General features: G+C 34.2%; 1 protein-coding gene and 1 long non-coding RNA gene across 3 annotated transcripts in view; both read right to left on the reverse strand.

The window, feature by feature from the left end:
- The window catches only part of LOC105345716 (uncharacterized), a 153,742-nt gene that overhangs the window by 108,609 nt on the left and 18,610 nt on the right, over positions 1-26,523 (reverse strand). The gene's annotated exons all lie outside the window — the stretch shown is intronic.
- On the reverse strand, positions 13,686-19,544 carry LOC136269933 (uncharacterized). Of its 2 annotated transcripts, none has more exons than XR_010707555.1 (4): positions 19,404-19,544; positions 19,165-19,286; positions 15,145-15,240; positions 13,686-15,005 (listed from the first exon to the last, which is right to left on the reverse strand). It is a non-coding gene; the product is annotated as an uncharacterized lncRNA (long non-coding RNA). The 2 variants fall into 2 exon arrangements; XR_010707554.1 differs by having other exon boundaries at positions 19,400-19,544.

Below are 26,523 nucleotides of genomic sequence, written 5' to 3' on the forward strand. Positions count from 1 at the left end.
AATGCCATGTTGGTCTCATTGGATGATAGGAATTTGTTCTTAGTGATTCACATCAATAGCCTAGTGTACTATTGTACAATTATTATGTTTCTCTCAGAGGACATTATCAATAAGCTAGGGTATCATGCATAACATAATATGGTTTTCTTAGGTGAACATATGTTTAGCCTACTGTACTAAGGTGCAATGGTTATGTTCTTACCAGAAGGTTTATGAATAGACAAGTTATATTAATGTATAGATGTTGTGTTGCTCTCAGTAGACTACCAATTGCCTTAGGTACCACTATTGATGTTTAGTTTCTCTTAGAGACATTATCAATAGACAAAAAATGCTAATATGTTTTATTTCACTCAATAGACCGTATTTATAGGTCAGTGTACTGAATAATACCAGGTTAATAGGTGCTAAGTTGTTGGGTTGCTCTCAGTGGAAAGTTTGAATTGTGTCGGGTACGAATGTATGACTGTTTTGTTGTTCTTAGTAGACCGTACCATTAGCATTGGAACTTGGTATCAACAGCATCATCATTTGCCTTGAGTACTGTTATAAAACTGGATTGTACAACTGTTCAGTTGCTTTCAGTATACATGTTGCTATTAATTGGTTTGGTTCTTTAGAATAATGTTGTGTTGCTCTCAGTTGACCATATCGATGGCTTAGGGTTCTGATGTATTACTATTATGTTGCTCTCAAAGGACAGTGTGAATCGTATTGTGTAACATATGTGTAACTTGCGTGTTGATCTGATTAGACGGTATCAATTGCCAGAGTTACTGTTGTACAAGTGGTATCTCTTCCAATGACATTTGATCAAAAGGCTAGATTACTTATTGAAAACTGTTGTGTTAATCCTAGTGAACTGTATCATTGCCTAAGATGTTATTATGAAATGCCATGTTGGTCTCATTGGATGATAGGAATTTGTTCTTAGTGATTCAAATCAATAGCCTAGTGTACTATTGTACAATTATTATGTTTCTCTCAGAGGACCTTATCAATAAGCTAGGGTATCATTTATAACAATATGGTTTTCTTAGGTGAACATGTGTTTAGCCTACTGTACTAAGGTGCAATGGTTATGTTCTTACCAGAATGTTTATGAATAGACAAGTTATATTAATGTATAGATGTTGTGTTGCTCTCAGAGGACTACCAATTGCCTTAGGTACCACTATTGATATTAAATTTCTCTCAAAGACATTATCAATAGACAAAAAATACTAATGTGTAGCTGTTTTATTTCACTCAATAGACAGTATTCATAGGTCAGTGTACTGAATATGACCAGGTTAATAGGTGCTAAGTTGTTGGGTTGTTCTCAGTGGAAAGTTTGAATTGTGTCGGGTACGAATGTATGACTGTTTTGTTGTTCTTAGTAGACCGTACCAATAGCTTTGGATACTTGGTATCAACTGCATCATCATTTGCCTTGAGTTCTGTTATGAAACTGGATTGTACAACTGTTCGGTTGCTTTGAGTATAGCTACCAATTGGTTTTGTTCTTTAGAATAATGTTGTGTTGCTCTCAGTTGACCATATCGATGGCTTAGGGTTCTGATGTATTACTATTATGTTGCTCTCAAAGGACAGTGTGAATCGTATTGTGTAACATACGTGTAACTTGCGTGTTGATCTGATTAGACGGTATCAATTGCCAGAGTTACTGTTGTACAAGTGGTATCTCTTCCAATGACATTTGATCAAAAGGCTAGATTACTTATTGAAAACTGTTGTGTTAATCCTAGTGAACTGTATCATTGCCTAAGATGTTATTATGAAATGCCATGTTGGTCTCATTGGATGATAGGAATTTGTTCTTAGTGATTCAAATCAATAGCCTAGTGTACTATTGTACAATTATTATGTTTCTCTCAGAGGACCTTATCAATAAGCTAGGGTATCATTTATAACAATATGGTTTTCTTAGGTGAACATGTGTTTAGCCTACTGTACTAAGGTGCAATGGTTATGTTCTTACCAGAAGGTTTATGAATAGACAAGTTATATTAATGTATAGAATCTGATGATGTGTTGCTCGCAGTAGACTACCAATTGCCTTAGGTACCACTATTGATGTTAAGTTTCTCTTAGAGACATTATCAATAGACAAAAAATGCTAATATGTTTTATTTCACTCAATAGACCGTATTTATAGGTCAGTGTACTGAATAATACCAGGTAAATAGGTGCTAAGTTGTTGGGTTGCTCTCAGTGGAAAGTTTGAATTGTGTCGGGTACGAATGTATGACTGTTTTGTTGTTCTTAGTAGACCGTACCATTAGCATTGGAACTTGGTATCAACAGCATCATCATTTGCCTTGAGTACTGTTATAAAACTGGATTGTACAACTGTTCAGTTGCTTTCAGTATACATGTTGCTACTATTTGGTTTGGTTCTTTAGAATAATGTTGTGTTGCTCTCAGTTGACCATATCGATGGCTTAGGGTTCTGATGTATTACTATTATGTTGCTCTCAAAGGACAGTGTGAATCGTATTGTGTAACATATGTGTAACTTACGTGTTGATCTGATTAGACGGTATCAATTGCCTGAGTTACTGTTGTACAATTGGTAGCTCCTCCAATGACATTTGATCAAAAGGCTAGATTACTTATTGAAAATTGTTGTGTTAATCCTAGTGAACTGTATCATTGCCTAAGATGTTATTATGAAATGCCATGTTGGTCTCATTGGATGATAGGAATTTGTTCTTAGTGATTCACATCAATAGCCTAGTGTACTATTGTACAATTATTATGTTTCTCTCAGAGGACCTTATCAATAAGCTAGGGTATCATGCATAACATAATATGGTTTTCTTAGGTGAACATATGTTTAGCCTACTGTACTAAGGTGCAATGGTTATGTTCTTACCAGAAGGTTTATGAATAGACAAGTTATATTAATGTATAGATGTTGTGTTGCTCTCAGAAGACTACCAATTGCCTTAGGTACCACTATTGATGTTAAGTTTCTCTCAGTGACATTATCAATAGACAAAAAATACTAATGTGTAGCTGTTTTATTTCACTCAATAGACAGTATTCATAGGTCAGTGTACTGAATAATACCAGGTTAATAGGTGCTAAGTTGTTGGGTTGCTCTCAGTGGAAAGTTTGAATTGTGTCGGGTATGAGTGTATGACTGTTTTGTTGTTTTTAGTAGACCGTACCAATAGCTTTGGATACTTGGTATCAACTGCATTATCATTTGCCTTGAGTACTGTTATAAAACTGGATTGTACAACTGTTCAGTTGCTTTTAGTATAGCTACCAATTGGTTTGGTTCTTTAGAATAATGTTGTGTTGGTCTCAGTTGACCATATCGATGGCTTAGGGTTCTGATGTATTACTATTATGTTGCTCTCAAAGGACAGTGTGAATCGTATTGTGTAACATACGTGTAACTTGCATGTTGATCTGATTAGACGGTATCAATTGCCAGAGTTACTGTTGTACAATTGGTATCTCTTCCAATGACATTTGATCAAAAGGCTAGATTACTTATTGAAAACTGTTGTGTTAATCCTAGTGAACTGTATCATTGCCTAAGATGTTATTATGAAATGCCATGTTGGTCTCATTGGATGATAGGAATTTGTTCTTAGTGATTCACATCAATAGCCTAGTATACTATTGTACAATTGTTATGTTTCTCTCAGAGGACCTTATCAATAAGCTAGGGTATCATGCATAACATAATATGGTTTTCTTAGGTGAACATATGTTTAGCGTATTGTACTAAGGTGCAATGGTTATGTTCTTACCAGAAGGTTTATGAATAGACAAGTTATATTAATGTATAGATGTTGTGTTGCTCTCAGAAGACTACCAATTGCCTTAGGTACCACTATTGATGTTAAGTTTCTCTCAGTGACATTATCAATAGACAAAAAATACTAAAGTGTAGCTGTTTTATTTCACTCAATAGACAGTATTCATAGGTCAGTGTACTGAATATGACCAGGTTAATAGGTGCTAAGTTGTTGGGTTGCTCTCAGTGGAAAGTTTGAATTGTGTCGGGTACGAATGTATGACTGTTTTGTTGTTCTTAGTAGACCGTACCAATAGCTTTGGATACTTGGTATCAACTGCATCATCATTTGCCTTGAGTTCTGTTATGAAACTGGATTGTACAACTGTTCGGTTGCTTTTAGTATAGCTACCAATTGGTTTTGTTCTTTAGAATAATGTTGTGTTGCTCTCAGTTGACCATATCGATGGCTTAGGGTTCTGATGTATTACTATTATGTTGCTCTCAAAGGACAGTGTGAATCGTATTGTGTAACATACGTGTAACTTGCGTGTTGATCTGATTAGACGGTATCAATTGCCAGAGTTACTGTTGTACAAGTGGTATCTCTTCCAATGACATTTGATCAAAAGGCTAGATTACTTATTGAAAACTGTTGTGTTAATCCTAGTGAACTGTATCATTGCCTAAGATGTTATTATGAAATGCCATGTTGGTCTCATTGGATGATAGGAATTTGTTCTTAGTGATTCAAATCAATAGCCTAGTGTACTATTGTACAATTATTATGTTTCTCTCAGAGGACCTTATCAATAAGCTAGGGTATCATGCATAACATAATATGGTTTTCTTAGGTGAACATATGTTTAGCGTATTGTACTAAGGTGCAATGGTTATGTTCTTACCAGAAGGTTTATGAATAGACAAGTTATATTAATGTATAGATGTTGTGTTGCTCTCAGAAGACTACCAATTGCCTTAGGTACCACTATTGATGTTTAGTTTCTCTTAGAGACATTATCAATAGACAAAAAATGCTAATATGTTTTATTTCACTCAATAGACCGTATTTATAGGTCAGTGTACTGAATAATACCAGGTAAATAGGTGCTAAGTTGTTGGGTTGCTCTCAGTGGAAAGTTTGAATTGTGTCGGGTACGAATGTATGACTGTTTTGTTGTTCTTAGTAGACCGTACCAATAGCTTTGGATACTTGGTATCAACTGCATCATCATTTCCTTTTTTTACTGTTATGAAACTGGATTGTACAACTGTTCAGTTGCTTTTAGTATAGCTACCAATTGGTTTGGTTCTTTAGAATAATGTTGTGTTGCTCTCAGTTGACCGTATCGATGGCTTAGGGTTGTGATGTATTACTATTATGTTGCTCTCAAAGGACAGTGTGAATCGTATTGTGTAACATATGTGTATCTTACGTGTTGCTCTGATTAGAGAGTATCAATTTCCTGAGTTACTGTTGTACAATTGGTAGCTCTTCCAATGACATTTGATCAAAAGGCTAGATTACTTATTGAAAACTGTTGTGTTAATCCTAGTGAACTGTATCATTGCCTAAGATGTTATTATGAAATGCCATGTTGGTCTCATTAGATGATAGGAATTTGTTCTTAGTGATTCACATCAATAGCCTAGTATACTTTTGTACAATTATTATGTTTCTCTCAGAGGACATTATCAATAAGCTAGGGTATCATGCATAACATAATATGGTTTTCTTAGGTGAACATATGTATAGCCCACTGTACTAAGGTGCAATTGTTATGTTCTTACCAGAAGTTTATGAATAGACAAGTTATATTAATGTATAGATGTTGTGTTGCTCTCAGAAGACTACCAATTGCCTTAGGTACCACTATTGATGTTTAGTTTCTCTTAGAGACATTATCAATAGACAAAAAATGCTAATATGTTTTATTTCACTCAATAGACCGTATTTATAGGTCAGTGTACTGAATAATACCAGGTAAATAGGTGCTAAGTTGTTGGGTTGCTCTCAGTGGAAAGTTTGAATTGTGTCGGGTACGAATGTATGACTGTTTTGTTGTTCTTAGTAGACCGTACCATTAGCATTGGAACTTGGTATCAACAGCATCATCATTTGCCTTGAGTACTGTTATAAAACTGGATTGTACAACTGTTCAGTTGCTTTTAGTATAGCTACCAATTGGTTTGGTTCTTTAGAATAATGTTGTGTTGCTCTCAGTTGACCATATCGATGGCTTAGGGTTCTGATGTATTACTATTATGTTGCTCTCAAAGGACAGTGTGAATCGTATTGTGTAACATATGTGTAACTTACGTGTTGATCTGATTAGACGATATCAATTGCCTGAGTTACTATTGTACAATTGGTAGCTCTTCCAATGACATTTGATCAAAAGGCTAGATTACTTATTGAAAACTGTTGTGTTAATCCTAGTGAACTGTATCATTGCCTAAGATGTTATTATGAAATGCCATGTTGGTCTCATTGGATGATAGGAATTTGTTCTTAGTGATTCACATCAATAGCCTAGTATACTATTGTACAATTATTATGTTTCTCTCAGAGGACCTTATAAATAAGCTAGGGTATCATGCATAACATAATATGGTTTTCTTAGGTGAACATATGTTTAGCCTACTGTACTAAGGTGCAATGGTTATGTTCTTACCAGAAGGTTTATGAATAGACAAGTTATATTAATGTATAGATGTTGTGTTGCTCTCAGAAGACTACCAATTGCCTTAGGTACCACTATTGATGTTAAGTTTCTCTCAGTGACATTATCAATAGACAAAAATACTAATGTGTAGCTGTTTTATTTCACTCAATAGACCGTATTCATAGGTCAGTGTACTGAATAATACCAGGTAAATAGGTGCTAAGTTGTTGGGTTGCTCTCAGTGGAAAGTTTGAATTGTGTCGGGTACGAATGTATGACTGTTTTGTTGTTTTTAGTAGACCGTACCAATAGCTTTGGATACTTGGTATCAACTGCATCATCATTTCCTTTTTTTACTGTTATGAAACTGGATTGTACAACTGTTCAGTTGCTTTTAGTATAGCTACCAATTTGTTTGGTTCTTTAGAATAATGTTGTGTTGCTCTCAGTTGACCGTATCGATGGCTTAGGGTTGTGATGTATTACTATTATGTTGCTCTCAAAGGACAGTGTGAATCGTATTGTGTAACATATGTGTATCTTACGTGTTGCTCTGATTAGAGAGTATCAATTTCCTGAGTTACTGTTGTACAATTGGTATCTCTTCCAATGACATTTGATCAAAAGGCTAGATTACTTATTGAAAACTGTTGTGTTAATCCTAGTGAACTGTATCATTGCCTAAGATGTAATTATGAAATGCCATGTTGGTCTCATTAGATGATAGGAATTTGTTCTTAGTGATTCACATCAATAGCCTAGTGTACTATTGTAGAATTATAATGTTTCTCTCAGAGGACCTTATAAATAAGCTGAGGTATCATTCATAACATAATATGTTTTTCTTAGATGACCATATGTTTAGCCTACTGTACTAACTAAAGGTGCAATGGTTATGTTCTTACCAGAAGGTTTATGAAACGACAAGTTATATTAGGAATGTATGACTGTTTTGTTGTTCTTAGTAGACCGTACCATTAGCATTGGATACTTGGTATCAACTGCATCACCATTTGCCTTGAGTACTGTTATAAAACTGGATTGTACAATTGTTCAGTTGCTTTTAGTATAGCTACGAATTGGTTTTGTTCTTTAGAATAATGTGTTGCTATCAGTTGAGCATATCGATGGCTTAGGGTTCTGATGTATAACTATTATGTTGCTCTCAAAGGACAGTGTTAATCGTATTGTGTAACATACGTGTAACTTGCGTGTTGATCTGATTAGACGGTATCAATTGCCTGAGTTACTGTTGTACAATTTGTAGCTCTTCCAATGACATTTGATCAAAAGGCTAGATTACTTATTGAAAACTGTTGTGTTAATCCTAGTGAACTGTATCATTGCCTAAGATGTTATTATGAAATGCCAGGTTGGTCTCATTGGATGATAGGAATTTGTTCTTAGTGATTCACATCAATAGCCTAGTATACTTTTGTACAATTATTATGTTTCTCTCAGAGGACATTATCAATAAGCTAGGGTATCATGCATAACATAATATGGTTTTCTTAGGTGAACATATGTATTGCCCACTGTACTAATGTGCAATTGTTATGTTCTTACCAGAAGTTTATGAATAGACAAGTTATATTAATGTATAGATGTTGTGTTGCTCTCAGAAGACTACCAATTGCCTTAGGTACCACTATTGATGTTTAGTTTCTCTTAGAGACATTATCAATAGACAAAAAATGCTAATATGTTTTATTTCACTCAATAGACCGTATTTATAGGTCAGTGTACTGAATAATACCAGGTAAATAGGTGCTAAGTTGTTGGGTTGCTCTCAGTGGAAAGTTTGAATTGTGTCGGGTACGAATGTATGACTGTTTTGTTGTTCTTAGTAGACCGTACCATTAGCATTGGAACTTGGTATCAACAGCATCATCATTTGCCTTGAGTACTGTTATAAAACTGGATTGTACAACTGTTCAGTTGCTTTTAGTATAGCTACCAATTGGTTTGGTTTTTTAGAATAATGTTGTGTTGCTCTCAGTTGACCATATCGATGGCTTAGGGTTGTGATGTATTACTATTATGTTGCTCTCAAAGGACAGTGTGAATCGTATTGTGTAACATATGTGTAACTTACGTGTTGATCTGATTAGACGATATCAATTGCCTGAGTTACTATTGTACAATTGGTAGCTCTTCCAATGACATTTGATCAAAAGGCTAGATTACTTATTGAAAACTGTTGTGTTAATCCTAGTGAACTGTATCATTGCCTAAGATGTTATTATGAAATGCCATGTTGGTCTCATTGGATGATAGGAATTTGTTCTTAGTGATTCACATCAATAGTCTAGTATACTATTGTACAATTATTATGTTTCTCTCAGAGGACCTTATCAATAAGCTAGGGTATCATGCATAACATAATATGGTTTTCTTAGGTGAACATATGTTTAGCCTACTGTACTAAGTTGCAATGGTTATGTTCTTACCAGAAGGTGTATGAATAGACAAGTTATATTAATGTATAGATGTTGTGTTGCTCTCAGAAGACTACCAATTGCCTTAGGTACCACTATTGATGTTAAGTTTCTCTCAGTGACATTATCAATAGACAAAAATACTAATGTGTAGCTGTTTTATTTCACTCAATAGACCGTATTCAAAGGTCAGTGTACTGAATAATACCAGGTAAATAGGTGCTAAGTTGTTGGGTTGCTCTCAGTGGAAAGTTTGAATTGTGTCGGGTACGAATGTATGACTGTTTTGTTGTTTTTAGTAGACCGTACCAATAGCTTTGGATACTTGGTATCAACTGCATTATCATTTGCCTTGAGTACTGTTATAAAACTGGATTGTACAACTGTTCAGTTGCTTTTAGTATAGCTACCAATTGGTTTGGTTCTTTAGAATAATGTTGTGTTGGTCTCAGTTGACCATATCGATGGCTTAGGGTTGTGATGTATTACTATTATGTTGCTCTCAAAGGACAGTGTGAATCGTATTGTGTAACATGTGTATCTTACGTGTTGCTCTGATTAGAGAGTATCAATTTCCTGAGTTACTGTTGTACAATTGGTAGCTCTTCCAATGACATTTGATCAAAAGGCTAGATTACTTATTGAAAACTGTTGTGTTAATCCTAGTGAACTGTATCATTGCCTAAGATGTAATTATGAAATGCCATGTTGGTCTCATTAGATGATAGGAATTTGTTCTTAGAGATTCACATCAATAGCCTAGTGTACTATTGTATAATTATAATGTTTCTCTCAGAGGACCTTATAAATAAGCTGAGGTATCATTCATAACATAATTTGTTTTTCTTAGATGACCATATGTTTAGCCTACTGTACTAACTAAAGGTGCAATGGTTATGTTCTTACCAGAAGGTTTATGAAACGACAAGTTATATTAGGAATGTATGACTGTTTTGTTGTTCTTAGTAGACCGTACCATTAGCATTGGATACTTGGTATCAACTGCATCACCATTTGCCTTGAGTACTGTTATAAAACTGGATTGTACAATTGTTCAGTTGCTTTTAGTATAGCTACGAATTGGTTTTGTTCTTTAGAATAATGTGTTGCTATCAGTTGAGCATATCGATGGCTTAGGGTTCTGATGTATAACTATTATGTTGCTCTCAAAGGACAGTGTTAATCGTATTGTGTAACATACGTGTAACTTGCGTGTTGATCTGATTAGACGGTATCAATTGCCTGAGTTACTGTTGTACAATTTGTAGCTCTTCCAATGACATTTGATCAAAAGGCTAGATTACTTATTGAAAACTGTTGTGTTAATCCTAGTGAACTGTATCATTGCCTAAGATGTTATTATGAAATGCCAGGTTGGTCTCATTGGATGATAGGAATTTGTTCTTAGTGATTCACATCAATAGCCTAGTATACTTTTGTACAATTATTATGTTTCTCTCAGAGGACATTATCAATAAGCTAGGGTATCATGCATAACATAATATGGTTTTCTTAGGTGAACATATGTATAGCCCACTGTACTAAGGTGCAATTGTTATGTTCTTACCAGAAGTTTATGAATAGACAAGTTATATTAATGTATAGATGTTGTGTTGCTCTCAGAAGACTACCAATTGCCTTAGGTACCACTATTGATGTTTAGTTTCTCTTAGAGACATTATCAATAGACAAAAAATGCTAATATGTTTTATTTCACTCAATAGACCGTATTTATAGGTCAGTGTACTGAATAATACCACGGCAGGTAAATAGGTGCTAAGTTGTTGGGTTGCTCTCAGTGGAAAGTTTGAATTGTGTCGGGTACGAATGTATGACTGTTTTGTTGTTCTTAGTAGACCGTACCATTAGCATTGGAACTTGGTATCAACAGCATCATCATTTGCCTTTGAGTACTGTTATAAAACTGGATTGTACAACTGTTCAGTTGCTTTTAGTATAGCTACCAATTGGTTTGGTTCTTTAGAATAATGTTGTGTTGCTCTCAGTTGACCATATCGATGGCTTAGGGTTGTGATGTATTACTATTATGTTGCTCTCAAAGGACAGTGTGAATCGTATTGTGTAACATATGTGTATCTTACGTGTTGCTCTGATTAGACGATATCAATTGCCTGAGTTACTATTGTACAATTGGTAGCTCTTCCAATGACATTTGATCAAAAGGCTAGATTACTTATTGAAAACTGTTTTGTTAATCCTAGTGAACTGTATTATTGCCTAAGATGTTATTATGAAATGCCATGTTGGTCTCATTGGATGATAGGAATTTGTTCTTAGTGATTCACATCAATAGCCTAGTATACTATTGTACAATTGTTATGTTTCTCTCAGAGGACCTTATCAATAAGCTAGGGTAACAGGCATAACATAATATTGTTTTCTTAGGTGAACATATGTTTAGCCTATTGTACTAAGGTGCAATGGTTATGTTCTTACCAGAAGGTTTATGAATAGACAAGTTATATTAATGTATAGATGTTGTGTTGCTCGCAGAAGACTACCAATTGCCTTAGGTACCACTATTGATGTTAAGTTTCTCTCAGTGACATTATCAATAGACAAAAAATACTAATGTGTAGCTGTTTTATTTCACTCAATAGACCGTATTCATAGGTCAGTGTACTGATTAATACCAGGTAAATAGGTGCTAAGTTGTTGGGTTGCTCTCAGTGGAAAGTTTGAATTGTGTCGGGTACGAATGTATGACTGTTTTGTTGTTCTTAGTAGACCGTACCAATAGCATTGGATACTTGGTATCAACTGCATCATCATTTGCCTTGAGAACTGTTATGAAACTGGATTGTACAACTGTTCAGTTGCTTTCAGTATACATGTTGCTACTAATTGGTTTGGTTCTTTAGAATAATGTTGTGTTGCTCTCAGTTGACCATATCGATGGCTTAGGGTTCTGATGTATTACTATTATGTTGCTCTCAAAGGACAGTGTGAATCGTATTGTGTAACATATGTGTAACTTACGTGTTGCTCTGATTAGATGGTATCAATTGCCTGAGTTACTGTTGTACAATTGGTAGCTCTTCCAATGACATTTGATCAAAAGGCTAGATTACTTATTGAAAACTGTTGTGTTAATTCTAGTGAACTGTATCATTGCCTAAGATGTTATTATGAAATGCCATGTTGGTCTCATTGGATGATAGGAATTTGTTCTTAGTGATTCACACCAATAGCCTAGTGTACTATTGTACAATTATTAAGTTTCTCTCAGAAGACCTTATCAATAAGCTAGGGTAACAGGCATAACATAATATTGTTTTCTTAGGTGAACATATGTATAGCCCACTGTACTAAGGTGCAATTGTTATGTTCTTACCAGAAGTTTATGAATAGACAAGTTATATTAATGTATAGATGTTGTGTTGCTCTCAGAAGACTACCAATTGCCTTAGGTACCACTATTGATGTTAAGTTTCTCTCAGTGACATTATCAATAGACAAAAAATACTAATGTGTAGCTGTTTTATTTCACTCAATAGACCGTATTCATAGCTCAGGGTACTCATTAATACCAAGTAAATAGGTGCTAAGTTGTTGGGTTGCTCTCATACGATATTGACGTATAATATGATATTGGTTTATATGATATATTATCATATCGCATAAAATTGTATTATATTTAATTGTGATATATATTATTGTATCATGATACAATATGTATAATATAATATTGTATTATATAACTTTTTACTTTTTCACATGACATTGTATCATTTGATATGATATAATGTTGTATTGAATTATATTGGTTCATATGATATAATATGATATTATGTATCAAATATGATACAGTGTCATACAATACAATATTTTACTAAAAGATACAATATAATATTATATGATTCACTGTTATGATGTATTATGTAATATGATATTGTATTATGTGATCAAATACAATAATGTATAACAGAATACAATTTCATATCATATGTTGCAATATCATATCTCATCATTGTTTATTACGGTATTTTATTGTAGTATATGATATTGTTTGTAAGTATGATAGGATGCAATATTTAATTTGATATTATTGTATTGATTAATATAATTTTATGAACATATGATTAATATCATACAATTTTTTGAACAGATGATATACGATATTGTGTCCAACAGAATCCAGGAATATCCAAGATCATAAAGTATGATTTTCATATGATATGATAAAGGTGGTCTCATAAAAGTGATGCCTCATTAGGGTGATGCCTCGTCTTAGTGAGCTTTGTTATCTGTGGTTATCTATGTTTATTAATCCTAGTGAACTATAGATATTATAATGAAATGCCATGTTGGTCCCATTGGATGATATGAGTGTTTCTGTATACTAAAGAAATAATATTGTTCTTAGTGATTCATATCAATAACTTTGTTTAATTATTATGTTTCTCTTAGAGGACCATATCATTTAGCTAGGGTGTCGTGCATAACATAATATGGTGTTCTTAGGTGAACATATGATTAGCTTACTGTTCTAAGGTACAATGGTTATGTATCGTGCATATAAGCATTGAATGCTTTTTTTCTTTGGATTTGTCGGTCCTATGACACACCAATGCGAGCAAACAAATTATATTTATATTGATTTTATTTTTTATTTTATTAATGGTCGTAGTTTTAAAATTTGCGCCTTTACTAGCAGGTGTGGGTAATTGATGGAAGAGCCAAAAAATCAGCTGTTGTGACATGGGAAATATAGTGCTCAAAAATATTATGAAGAAAGATTTTTTTTTTTTGAGAAATGCTATATTTAATCGCAAAAGTTTGAATTCAATAACAATACATGAGTATTTTCCAACAAGATGATTTATTCATTAAGAATAAACATTATCAACACGTAACAATACAGTAAGCACAACTGAGTAAAACGAAATGTGCTCTCCCTGAAGTTTGCATTATTGAAAAACCCAGCTGTTGGATTAATGTTTTGCATGTTCATGTTAACTGTTTTCAATGTTGCTGGCATGGAGGACGATGTTGTGGCTGTGGAATTTGACGATATGAGAGTTGTGGTCTCATGTGCAGATGGTGACGGTAAGTTTTCAAGTTGAGCCTGATTTTCATGGGTTCGTGGTGGCAAGTTCGAGAACCTGGTCGACAGCGGTGGAAGAGCTACGATCGTAAAAGGGGATGAAGATGCAGACGCCATCGCAGAATGCCTTTTTTTTTTGCTTAGAGGAGAGCGATCTGTTATATGACCTCATTGAACTCTCATTCCTTTTGTTCGACATGAACATGATATGTCGTGCTTCAAATCCCTGATCATTAAGGTAAGTGTTTGCAGTGGCCCGTAAACAGTGGGATGTGTATTTATGCTCCACACCAGCAGCAAAGCAAATCTCCCCGAGAGACTTGTTGAAAGTGCGCTTTGGCAGGGGTTTTGCTGAATACCAAATATCAGAATGAACTCTCTCTTATATGTATTGGTTGAAAAGATTTGTAGCATTTGAATCTGTTTTTGACATCAGTAACTTTAAGAGATAAACATGACAGCAGTTTTCATTATCAGTTGCGTACATTATCTTGTCTGTATGGCTGTCATCGGCATCTACACCACCTTGATGATTATTTTGTAATGTTTTGTGTTGTAATGCAGCATATTGGCAAGTTTCATCTGTGCAGAAGACAAAGCTGTTATGATTAAACTTATGGTGGAACTCTAAACCTATGGTAATAAAATTGATGGACAGAAAGTACCATACAGCATGGCGCAAAACCACTGGTGATGATGTGGCACCTTGGAGGTATTTATAAATCTTCTGCAGATCATGTATCTCGATAATATCTTTGTGTGATGTTGGTTTTGACAGATCAAGTCAGGTTCGCTCTTTAAAGAAACCATCCAAGATTCCATTGGCTGTTCTGAACTCCTTGTCATGGACTATATTTACATCTCTCTGAATGTCAGCAAGATGGCGATTTATTGCTCCTTTGATATTGATCAAAGTATTTTTGTGGTACAAAGGCTAAACATCATCATCAACTTTTTCTTTGGGGCTGGCTTCACAATAAAATCACGAGAGATGACTGGCAAGAGTTGACACATTTGCTGTTTGCAGGTCTAATGTTGCACCATTAGTACAGAACCATAGATCTCCATGTTCCAATCTAAAAGGAGTGAGTTGTGTTTTAGAGACTGACATTGTGTAACGTTTGGGGGTCTTGTGTTTGGTTGTGTAAATTCTGCAACAAATCTTGACCCTTAAAGATTTTTATACAAATGTCAAATTGCTGCAAACACATTTACCTTGAAAAATCCCCATGCTGTATTTCTTTTTGTTGATTTTGCTTGCCTGGAGTCGAAAAATTTCTCTATTTCCTCATTTGTAACAGTTTTGAATCTCTGTGGAAAATGTGGTTTGTTTTCATTACTTCAGTTTTGATTTATAGCTCACCTGAGCTGAAAGCTCAAGTGAGCTATTCTGATCACATTTTGGCCATTGTCCGTCTGTCCGTCTTTTAACTTTTAACATTTTGAACTTCTTTTGTAAAACCGCTTCGCCAATTTCAACCAAAATTGGCACAAACCATCCTTATGGGAAGGCAAGTATAAATTGCAGAAATGAAAGACCGATCTTTATTCAAAGGGGAGAAACCTCAAAACTGTAGAAAAAGAGAGTGCATTTTTAAAAATTTTGAAATAATATTGTTCTTAGTGAATCATATCAATAGCCTAGTTCACTATTTTACAATTATTATGTTTCTCTCAGTGGACCATATCAATAAGCTAGGTCGTCATGGTGAACATAGGAAAAGCTAAGTTTACTATGGTACAATGGTTATGTTCTTACCAGAAAGCGGATATCAAGAGGTAAGTTATACTTATGTACAGCTGCTGTGTTGCTTTCAAGAGACTACTACCAATAACCTAGGGTACTAATTTTGATGTTAAGTTGCTCTCAGTGACAGTATCAGTAGCCAAAAATACTAATTTGTAGCTGTTATTTTTCACCCAATAGAGCTATCCATAGCCTAGGGTACAGATTAATACCAGGTATATACCTGTTAAGTTCCTTTCAGTGGACTAAAGCAATAACCCAGTGTACTTATTAATATTTGGAATGATGCTTCTATATAGACAGTTTCAATCGCCTGAGGTTCTGGTGCATAGCTGTTGAGTTGCTTTCTGTGAAAAGCATGAATTGTGTCGGGTACTAATGTATAACTGGATTTTTAGCTCACTTGAGCTGAAAGCTCATGTGAGCTATTCTGATCACATTTTGTCTGTTGCTTGTCTGTTTGTAAACTTTTCATATTTTCAACATCTTCTCCAGAAGCACTGGGCCAATTTCAACGAAACTTGGCACAGAGCATTATTAGGCAAAGGGGATACAAAGTTGTGAAAACTAAGGACCACCTTTTTTTTCAAAAGGAGATAATTAGGAATTATTGAAAAAAATTAAGAACTTTTCAAAAATCTTCTTCTGAAGAACCAATTGGCCAGGAAAGCTAAAACTTGTGTGGAAGCATACTAAGGTAGTATAGATTGTGAAAATCATGACCTTTTAAAGATAGGGTGGGGCCACAATGGTGGGTCGAATTTTTTCATAGGAATATATTGAGTAAATCTTTAAAAATCTTCCTCTCAGAAACTAACCAGTCAGGAAAATTTGTGTGGAAGCATCCTAAGGTAGCAAGGGATAGTTTCGGATAAAGTACCCGTCAATATTTTTGTAAAATTGAAAGTTGCTGTACTTGAAGGCTTATGAGTGTTGCTAAAATTCATGAAATGATTTTTAATGATTATCATTAGTTAGAGGGGTGTCTCTTGTTGAAATTGATATGCAATATGTAGGCCCCATATGTTAGGTACATGAGAATCAGAAGTAAAATGCGAAAACCTGCGGCTATGACTGTTGTGTTGACTTTACACAGTGAAATTGCAAGTTACAGATGGGAGGTAAAATAACACGAAAAGTAGATGGATTGGACATTGTCAACTTTACACCGGTAAGTTTCTGACATGTGATGGTGCAACATGCACGCGGTACGGAATGTCAACCCTTTGCAGGGAATTAGTTGGGGGAGGTCTAAAAAGCTGAAAAATTAGCAAAATATGAAAGGGTTAAAATCTAATAAAAACCAATATGTAGAGAATTTTACAGGTTTTGACTAGTAATTTTCTTCAGAAATTGGTGATTGGCCTTATAAAGAGTGAATTAAAGGTATTTGACCTGAATGGGAACTGAGGAAATTCTAGTTACAGAGTTCCGAAGACACGCATCCCCTGGCTACAATGAATTGTATAAAAAAAAAACCTGTCCTGTGCCACCTTCAAGACAACATGGTATTTTCAGATTTTTCATTTCAGTGTAATTTTGAGTGGATTTTGTACCATAAGTAATATATTTTGTGAAAATGGATGAATTTTTTGGCTGTAGATGTCATTACATGATTTATTAGCAAAAATATTCAAGGGGAGTAACTCCCTCTTGAATGTGTAGAATGACCACCACTAGAGTAAATTGGATTAGAGAGTAGGTATTTCATACCCTGGTGCGATTAATAGGCTTCAGTTAATTAATGAGATAAGAATAAATACTTTAAAACAGTTTTGATCAATTGAATCATTAAATTTATGAATTTGCAGCCATTTCGCTGTCTGATTTTATGAAATAACATTAAGCCACCTGACTTATATGACCGAATTTTTTTAAAACAGCATATTTTTATTTCAACTGAACTTTACATGTAGACAGATGCAGTTATCAAATTATACAATATGTCAAAAAAATCAAGTTTTTGCTCCTTCCTATCCATAAATGATATTTTAGATGTATTTATACAGAATTGAAAAAGCCACCCCCTCTTTCCAGTTGACTCCATTACCATTACATGTAGGATATGTAAATGTACATTTGACCTTGAAATAACATCTGTATGATAATTACTCTTGAAATGAACAAAAAACAACATATTTGTACCGTTTCATTGTATATATGCATAAAAAATGTAGAAAAATTTAACCTTTTTCATGGAATTCTCATCCGTCCCCAGGTACCCAGGTGTGGTTGAATTTCATTTTAATTAAAAGCAGAAATCACACATGTAGGTCTTACTATTTTAGCAAAGTTAAAAGGAGAAACCAGACTATATAAGATATCCACTAAATATGATTTTAGGCTTAGTTTTTCATGAAAACAAGAAATCAGATGTAGGGCGGCATGTCTTTTTGTGAATAAAAATGCTACAAATCATCCATTTTCCAAAAGAGATCAATTTTAGATATCAGTGATGGTTGTTTTCTATTATGTGTGAAAATGACTCAAGGAAATTGCCACAAGTTTCAGAAAATTAGGTAAAAGTGTTCAAACTAATGCTTCTTGTGAAAATCAAAAGATAGGGGGAGGGTATACATGTAATGGTATTTTTAAGTGATGTGATGCTTTTATCATGATAATATCAAGTAGATGTTTGTAGTATTAAATAAGGTTTATTTTTTAAGGAGGTTGAACAACAATTGACCTCTAAAAGATTAGATAAAGATGCTTTATTTATGGGGAGCCCTATGAATCTCTGTTAAATAGAGGAAAGTGGAAATGGTGGGTTCACTTAAATGGCCATATTTTTCTTAAACCTCAATGAAATTGGCAAAATGTGGTGTCCCTTTTCTCAGAACAGGATAAGCTTTTCAATTTTAAGACAAGACGACTTTTCAGAGAATGTTAGTGTAAGTTAAAGGAAGCAAGGGACAGTTTCGGATAAAGTACCCGTCAATATTTTTGTAAAATTGAAAGTTGCTGTACTTGAAGGCTTATGAGTGTTGCTAAAATTCATGAAATGATTTTTAATGATTATCATTAGTTAGAGGGGTGTCACTTGTTGAAATTGATATGCAATATGTAGGCCCCATATGTTAGGTACATGAGAATCAGAAGTAAAATGCGAAAACCTGCGGCTATGACTGTTGTGTTGACTTTACACAGTAAAATTGCAAGTTACAGATGGGAGGTAAAATAACATGAAAAGTAGGTGGATTGAACATTGTCAACTATACACCAGTAAGTTTCTGACATGTGATGGTGCAACATGCACGCGGTACAGAAGGTCAACCCTTTGCAGGGAATTAGTCACTTTCTTTAAATTAGAAACCTGCGAAATATATATATATATATGTATATATTTTACTTAATTTAAGCGTTTTATGTCACAATATGGAGGTATCCCATGCCAGTGATTCAACCTAATATAACAAACAAGTGAATATTTAACATTTTTGTTTTATTTCAGTTCCACTTGGAATGTGAATGAGGTATAAAGAACAAACCCCTTCAACGCCACTGTATCTTCTGCTTGAAGATTCGTCCAGTCTGGCGAACGAAAATGGAAGATGCATTCTCCATCGAATTCTGCTAAGATGTTGAAGTTGTCACACTCAAGACATGAACTCTACCAAGAAGTTTAAGGACAACTTTTACTCAATTGTGTGTCCATACAGCCAGGGCACCATGCCCTCGTAAACCACTTGACTAGAACACCAAGTTGCGACATTCTCTGCTTACCTACCGCAGCAATTTGCCATGTAGAAAGGTCCAAATGGCCTGTGTTTGAGAAGAGCTAAAACAGGCAGCATCATTCACGATGGCACGAGCCATCAAGTCTGTTGCTATCTGTGTGCAAAGAGGCTGAAGATGCGGAAATGAAAATGTCCTGAATTTCATGAGAAGATTAAAGATGTTAAACGAAACTATAAGCTGTAATTTTCATTATACTGTATTGATCATAGACGTCACTACAGTAACGTTTTAATTATCGTACTTAATCATGTCACATGCATATCATAACATTGCAAATGATTTATGTAAATCCCATTGGGGCAAGTGGCAATTGACATTTAATCAAAACTTTTTTAGCTCACTGACACGAGGTTGACTGGAGCTTATGTTATACCGTTGGCGTCTGGACGTGGTAAAAGTTTGTGGTGCAGGTCTTGTATCTAAATTATTAATTAACTTACCTTCATCAAACTTGCATGGATGGTGCATCTGGACAAACTAATGAACTTTTAAGACTTGGATGCTGAATCTGGAACTTGAATTCTGGATGTTGGCTTTAAAAATGTTAAGAGCAGAGCAAAGTTTTTGGAGCAGGTGCCATTTGATGACTATATCTTACTTACTACTGGTCCTAACTCCACCATACTTGCATGACAGGTGTGTCTGATGATAGATATGCAGTTGACAGGATCAAATGCTTAATCTGAGCCATAGGTTTCAGATGCTGAATGATGATACATTTAAGGTTTTTGGAGTTGGTTAATTTTTTTTGGAGCAGATGCCCTTTGATGGACACATCTTAGTTTTTGGTTTAGTGTTTATCAACTTTGTATAAATGATGCAGGTTTTGATACTGATGCACTCAACATGTATGGATGCTAAATCTGAACCATATTTTCCGGATTCCGGAGGTTATTATAATGGAGCACGTGTAGATTTTTTGAGTAGTCGAATGTAGGTTTGATATCTGGAGAACAGCTGTCCTGACAAACTTATATGGATCATATAACTTTGAATTTGATACATACGGCTTGCTTCAGAAACAGAGAATGATCTCTTCATTATCAAGGATGCTAAAACAATTGTCCTAAGTACCTCAATCAAACGTGTTTGAAAGATGAGTTTGTTGTTATATAAAATGATTCCTATATTATTGTATTGGATGATATGATACAGTATTGTGTTATATGATACAATTTTGAATAATATAACGTAGTATTGTAAAATAATATAATATTTAAGAAATAAACAGCAATTGAAAATTTTTATCGGACCTGGTTTGTCACGTGATCATATCCTGTGAAGCCCAAAGGGCTTCTCGGAAGACTTGATTACGTACCAACTGAGTTCATATCCCGGTGAACAATTCATTTAACGTTATATAATAAGTGCCCGAGAAAACCATTGTCAACCGACGCGAAGCGGGGGTAAACAATGGTTTTCGAGGGGTGTCAACAGTTATCCTCCCAAATGGGCGCTATTTATTTTATTATAATGAATGTCTTAATTTTAAAGAAAATTTTACTCCTTTTAAATAGAAATGAAGTGAATTCTATGGCAATCGGTATATGCGCATAATTTACGCGCATGTAGCAATTCGTTGGGTTACCCGTTGCCAAGTGTGTTGCTAACGCTCAGGGTAATTGAACGGATTACCAACTGCGTCTAAACCAATCAGATTTTAGTATTTAACATGAAATTATAATAATGCTGATTATAACTTATATTTACATTTGAAATAGGCAAACCCTTGAAAATTATTAAAATAATCGTGTTTTAATGTTTACAATAATGCAATTGTCAAGTGATAAGCATGTGATAAGCATGTGCGGTAATCATTGTGAAATCATTAAAATGTTCACACAGAACTAAACGTTTCGCTATTCTATATATTCATTTATGTACGCATATTAGCAAATATAAGTATATGAGTATTACAAAATAATATATTATATGATGCAGTTCCGTATCAAGACATATCATTGTAATGTATAATGTGATACAATATTGTATCATATAATAAGGTACGATATTATATGCGTATTTTAAAGTGGTGCGATAGAATGTGATACGTATTAAAGAACAGGGGCGTACAAGGCGTTGTATATCCCCCACTTGAAGCAATGGAGACGAAAGAATTTCAATTGAAGTTTGAATATTAATTTTTGGTTTGTATGCATTGTTTTTAGTATAAATTTCAGGATGAAAGCCAATATTGTGCTTTCGTTCTACAAACACGACAGTTATAGATTTCCAAATAAAGCTGCACAGCGTTTTATGCCAAAATCTTGGTTCATTCACTGTTCTAAATTGCAAAAATTTAGGTATGAATGGGTCCAGTCTCCACCCTAAAAGTACTTTTATTTAAAGAATGAGTTTTTAATGAATTTTATTATTGATTTTTCAAAATGAAGTCTAGACCCATAATGGGCCAAATTCGTGGGTTTCACCAAAAAAGTTTTACTGTATTAAATATTGTCAAGCAGTTAAATTTATTCACCTATACCCTAATGTGTCAACTTAGCTCACTAGGATAGGCGGAGGCTTGCACCCCATTCTTCTCGATTGAGAGGGTGCTTGAAACGTTAAACGGCGTTTTATATAAAATTCATTTGCTTTTAAGTAAAACATTTTTTGCCTTTTTATTGGGCTATTATGTAAAAAATATCTAATACCATTTGTATTATGACAATTATTGCGTAATGTTCATTTTACACTCAATGTCGGATAGAAATAGCGCTAGCACAGATAAGAGATCATGCTGTAATGATTAGAAAGCAAACAAATAAACCAAAGGAAATAAATACCAAGTGCATGTATTAATGTTTACTATTTATTTGTCAGAAAATGCAGTTCTATATCATACATGTACATATCCTGGTGTACACTTTCAAATGTAAAGATTTGTTTTATATGTTCATATGCCATTTCAAAATCCTGGTTACGGGGGGATTTGTCAGGCCTTGTACGCTCTTGTCCTTTACTTATGATTATTATACAACTTTGTTTCATATGATATACAAAACTGTCTAATAAAACTAAACTCAGTATTTCTATTTAAAAGCAGTAAGACTTTATTTAAGATCGTTAATGATTTTCATACACCGGTAATATGATATAGGTGATTCCTCGTCCAAACATTGTGCCCTATCCTTCAAATTAGGTACTTTTTAAGCTCGAATTACACAAAATTGGGCCAGACTTCCCCCTGCATGAGTCATACTGATACTTATGTTCTCTCCCAAGTTCATGCAAATTATCCTAATATCGCATGATTTGTAGATGCATTAAATACCTCCATTCATTAGTGTACACGTAGCAGGTGGAGCCTCCAACTCACTATTTTAGAAATAGTCACTTACCTAATACAAAGCTGATTATTTGATACTTAATATTGATAATATGAAATTAAGTATCACTTGTATTGAAATTTAGAATCGCTTATTGATAACAGAGAACAACCGGATTTATTTATGCTCACGAATAGTCACTTATTACGATTCACTGTCTTAGAAATATTGTAAAGAAAGTCGATTGTTACTTTGAAGTTAATAATGACATATTTGAATAACAAATTATTTTCTACACATCGTTGTGAACTCATTTGGGAAACCTTAACATACCTGCATAGTATTCATGGACCTTGCTCAGATGCTTTAAACAGCTTCTGCAAATAGTCATTTATAATTTAACTACTTTATCTTTTTATTATTTTTTTTATTTTTCAGATAGCTTTTGTGTTACAGATTATTTACTTATATTTGGTAGATTTACAAATAAGTGCTTTTTAAATTGAATTTATACAGGTATGTGTTCACAAGTGTTTTGACATGTTTAAGAAAGTTAGTTTGGAAAGGTGCAAATAAAATGAAAATAATTTTTGATGAAATTTCGAGTTGTTTTATACATACATTTATATTTAAATGTTTAATATGCATTTATTCTATAGATTTCTACTTTCATATTTTGGAAAATGTGCCGTAGCCAAATATTCTATTTAATATGAGACATTCTGTCATCCTCCAACTTCTGACATTGATTCAGTTGCAATACTTTTTGAAAAGAGGGCCATATTTCAAAATATTGATAAAATATAGCACAAAGCTTCCAATGGGCTTTTATATATTCCCCCCAAAAAGAGTCTGTTCCATGAACAAGGGCAGATATATTGGAAAATAAGATCAAAAGAAAGGGTCACAAAAAATCTTTTCAAGAACTTTGAGATAGACTTTTACAAAACGAGCACTGAATGATAAGTATCTGTTCTGGATAAAACAAAATATTTTTGACCTTGAGTCTAGCACTATGAGTGTAAAGTTATGATAAAAGAACGCATGCCCTCTGTATGTCAAAAGATCCAGACCTTATTGTACACTAAGTAAATTGAACATTCAAAGACCGACGTATACATGTATATCTTTCATGTCGATATTAGTGATATGTTTATCAAGAGGTGTCGACCTTTTACAGTGTTGTTTTTATATAATTATGTAATAGTGAGTAAAAAGCATCAGACCCGAAAGCATTGGAGGCCCTTACTTTGTGGACGCAATTCTCATGGCACCTACTAGTGGTGGTCAATTTTCATTGTAAAACTTATGTTGAGGGTTACAAGTCTAGTTCAAAAGATCCAGGCCTGATGGTTAGGGTTACAAGTCTAGTTCAAAAGATCCAGGCCTTTTTGTAATTCATCTACAAAAATAATTGGATTTGTAAACATCGGAATCGGAAACATTAAAATCCCGTACCCTGAGGTCTTAAGTATTCAGGATCATTTACTAGTTGTTAAGCACTACCATATAAAAATTACAGCGAAGATACCATCTACAGTCCTTGCTATAATATCTCAATATATTTCTAATATTAAATAGCAATTGAAACATGGGGCTCAGAAACACCGAGACACTGTCAAAGTATTGTGTTGGTACATCTTCTACATTAAAAGATATATAGGCTCTCCTTCAATATACATAATTAACGTAATAAGAGTTACAAATATCGGGATTGGAAACATTGAAGGTCTGTTCTGTGGAGACTAAAATTCTCAGTGTTACTAACAAAGTCTAGCACTATCAGTGTAAACTTATGATAAAAGAATATGTACCCCATGTAGTTTAAAAGAGACAGACCTTACTGTACACCAAGTGAACTGAAAATGTAAACACCAACTCTTTCATGTCGACATAAGTGCTGTGTTTATCAAGCGGTGTCGACCTTCTACAGTATGTCAAAAAGTGTAAATAAAAAACACTGGAGGCCCTTACCACGTGGGCTAAAGTTCTCATACTACCTACCAGTAGTGGTAAGCTACCATTGTAAAATTATTGTTAGGATTACATGTCTAGTTCAAAAGATCCGGGTCCTTTTGTAACCTATCTACATACGATGATGGAATTTTAAAACATCAGAACAGGAATCATGAGGCCTGCAATAATCAGGGTCGTCTACTGGTTGTTAACATTACCACATTAAATTACATAATGATACAATCTCTAGTTTAAAAAATCCAGTCCTTACTGTAATTTTTCAATTGATAAATAATACTAAAAGATAATTAAAACATCAGACACTGAAACATCGAAACTTCTCTACCCCGGAGCTGAAATTGCAAGTGGTCTGACACTGTCAACATAATGTGCTAATACAACTTCCTTTAACAGAAATAGACCCTCCTGTGATACATATATTTAACAAAATTAGAATTATACACATCGGGCTTTGAAACATTGAATGTCCGTCCTATGGGTTCTGAAATTTTCAGTGTTACCAACCAAAAAGCTTGCACTATCACTGTTAACAGAATCAGACCCTATTGTACACCAAGGGAATTCAAAATAAAATAAACCGACGTATTTCGAGTCGACATTAGTGCTGTGTTTATTAAGCGTTTTCGACTTTTTACAGTGTTGTTTTCATGTATGTATAAAAAAGAGTAAATGAACATTTGACTAAAAAAAAATAAAGAAAAAAACATCGCAGGCTCTTACCCCGTGGGCTGAAGTTTTCATGGCACCTTCTAGTGGTGGACAGCTGTCATTGTAAAATTTATGGTTAGGGGAAAAGACAATAAAACACCAGGCTCCGAAACATCGAAACACCCTACCCTGGAGCTGAAATTGTTAGGATCACCTGCAAGTGGTCTTACACGGTCCAAATATTGCGTTGAAACATTTTTTTAAAAGAGATATAGGTCCTCCTGTAATACATCTATTTAACACAATTCTTACCAAAATCAATAGCATTGAAACGTACGACTTTTCAACACTTTATACAACCATTCCCCAAAATTAAAATCTAGGTTTTTTGATATTATAGATTGTTGTTTCTTTTATAAAAATGGAAGTCATGAAAATGCTTACCTGTCATTGGAAATCTAAAAAAATATTTTGTTAAAAACCATTCTGATTGCACACACAAGTACTCTGAAGTTGACACTAAAAAGATGCTTGAGTTTCTGATAGGCAACATCTTGTATGTAGTTTTTGGAAATCAAGTCTTCAAACAATCTGTTGGAATTCCCATGGGTACCAATGTGCCCCATTGTTACCAGACCTTTTTTTGTATTCTTATGAAGCAGAATTTATTAAAAAAAACTTGTACGTGAAAAAATAAATCACTCGTTGTGGCCTTCAATTCAACATTCAGGTATATCTACGACGTATTATCAATTAACAATTGTTATTTCCTTACTGACGTCGACTCAATATATCCCAGTGAACTTGAAATAAAAGATACCACAGCGTCTGCGTCATCTATTTCATATTTGGATATTTTACTTGAAATGGACATTGATGGTAACCTAACAACAAAACTTTATGATAAACGCGTTGACTTCAATTTTTTTATAGTCAGCCTTCCTTACTTATGTAGCAATATACCTTCATAAACTGAATATGGTGTTTTTGTCTCTCAGTTAATTCGATATACAAGGGCATACGTATGAACAGTTTCTAAGGCGAGGCAAGCTACTGACAAACAAGTTGATTAACGGGACAATCCACAGTCTCGTTTGAAGTCATCTTTTCGTAAGTTCTTTGGTCGATACAAAGACCTTGTGGGCAAATGAAATCTTCCACTGGATTGCATTCTTACTGAAGTTTTTCATACAAATTGTTAGACCATAATTAACA

This window comes from Magallana gigas, chromosome 1, assembly GCF_963853765.1.
Source record: "Magallana gigas chromosome 1, xbMagGiga1.1, whole genome shotgun sequence".
NCBI lineage: Eukaryota > Metazoa > Mollusca > Bivalvia > Ostreida > Ostreidae > Magallana > Magallana gigas.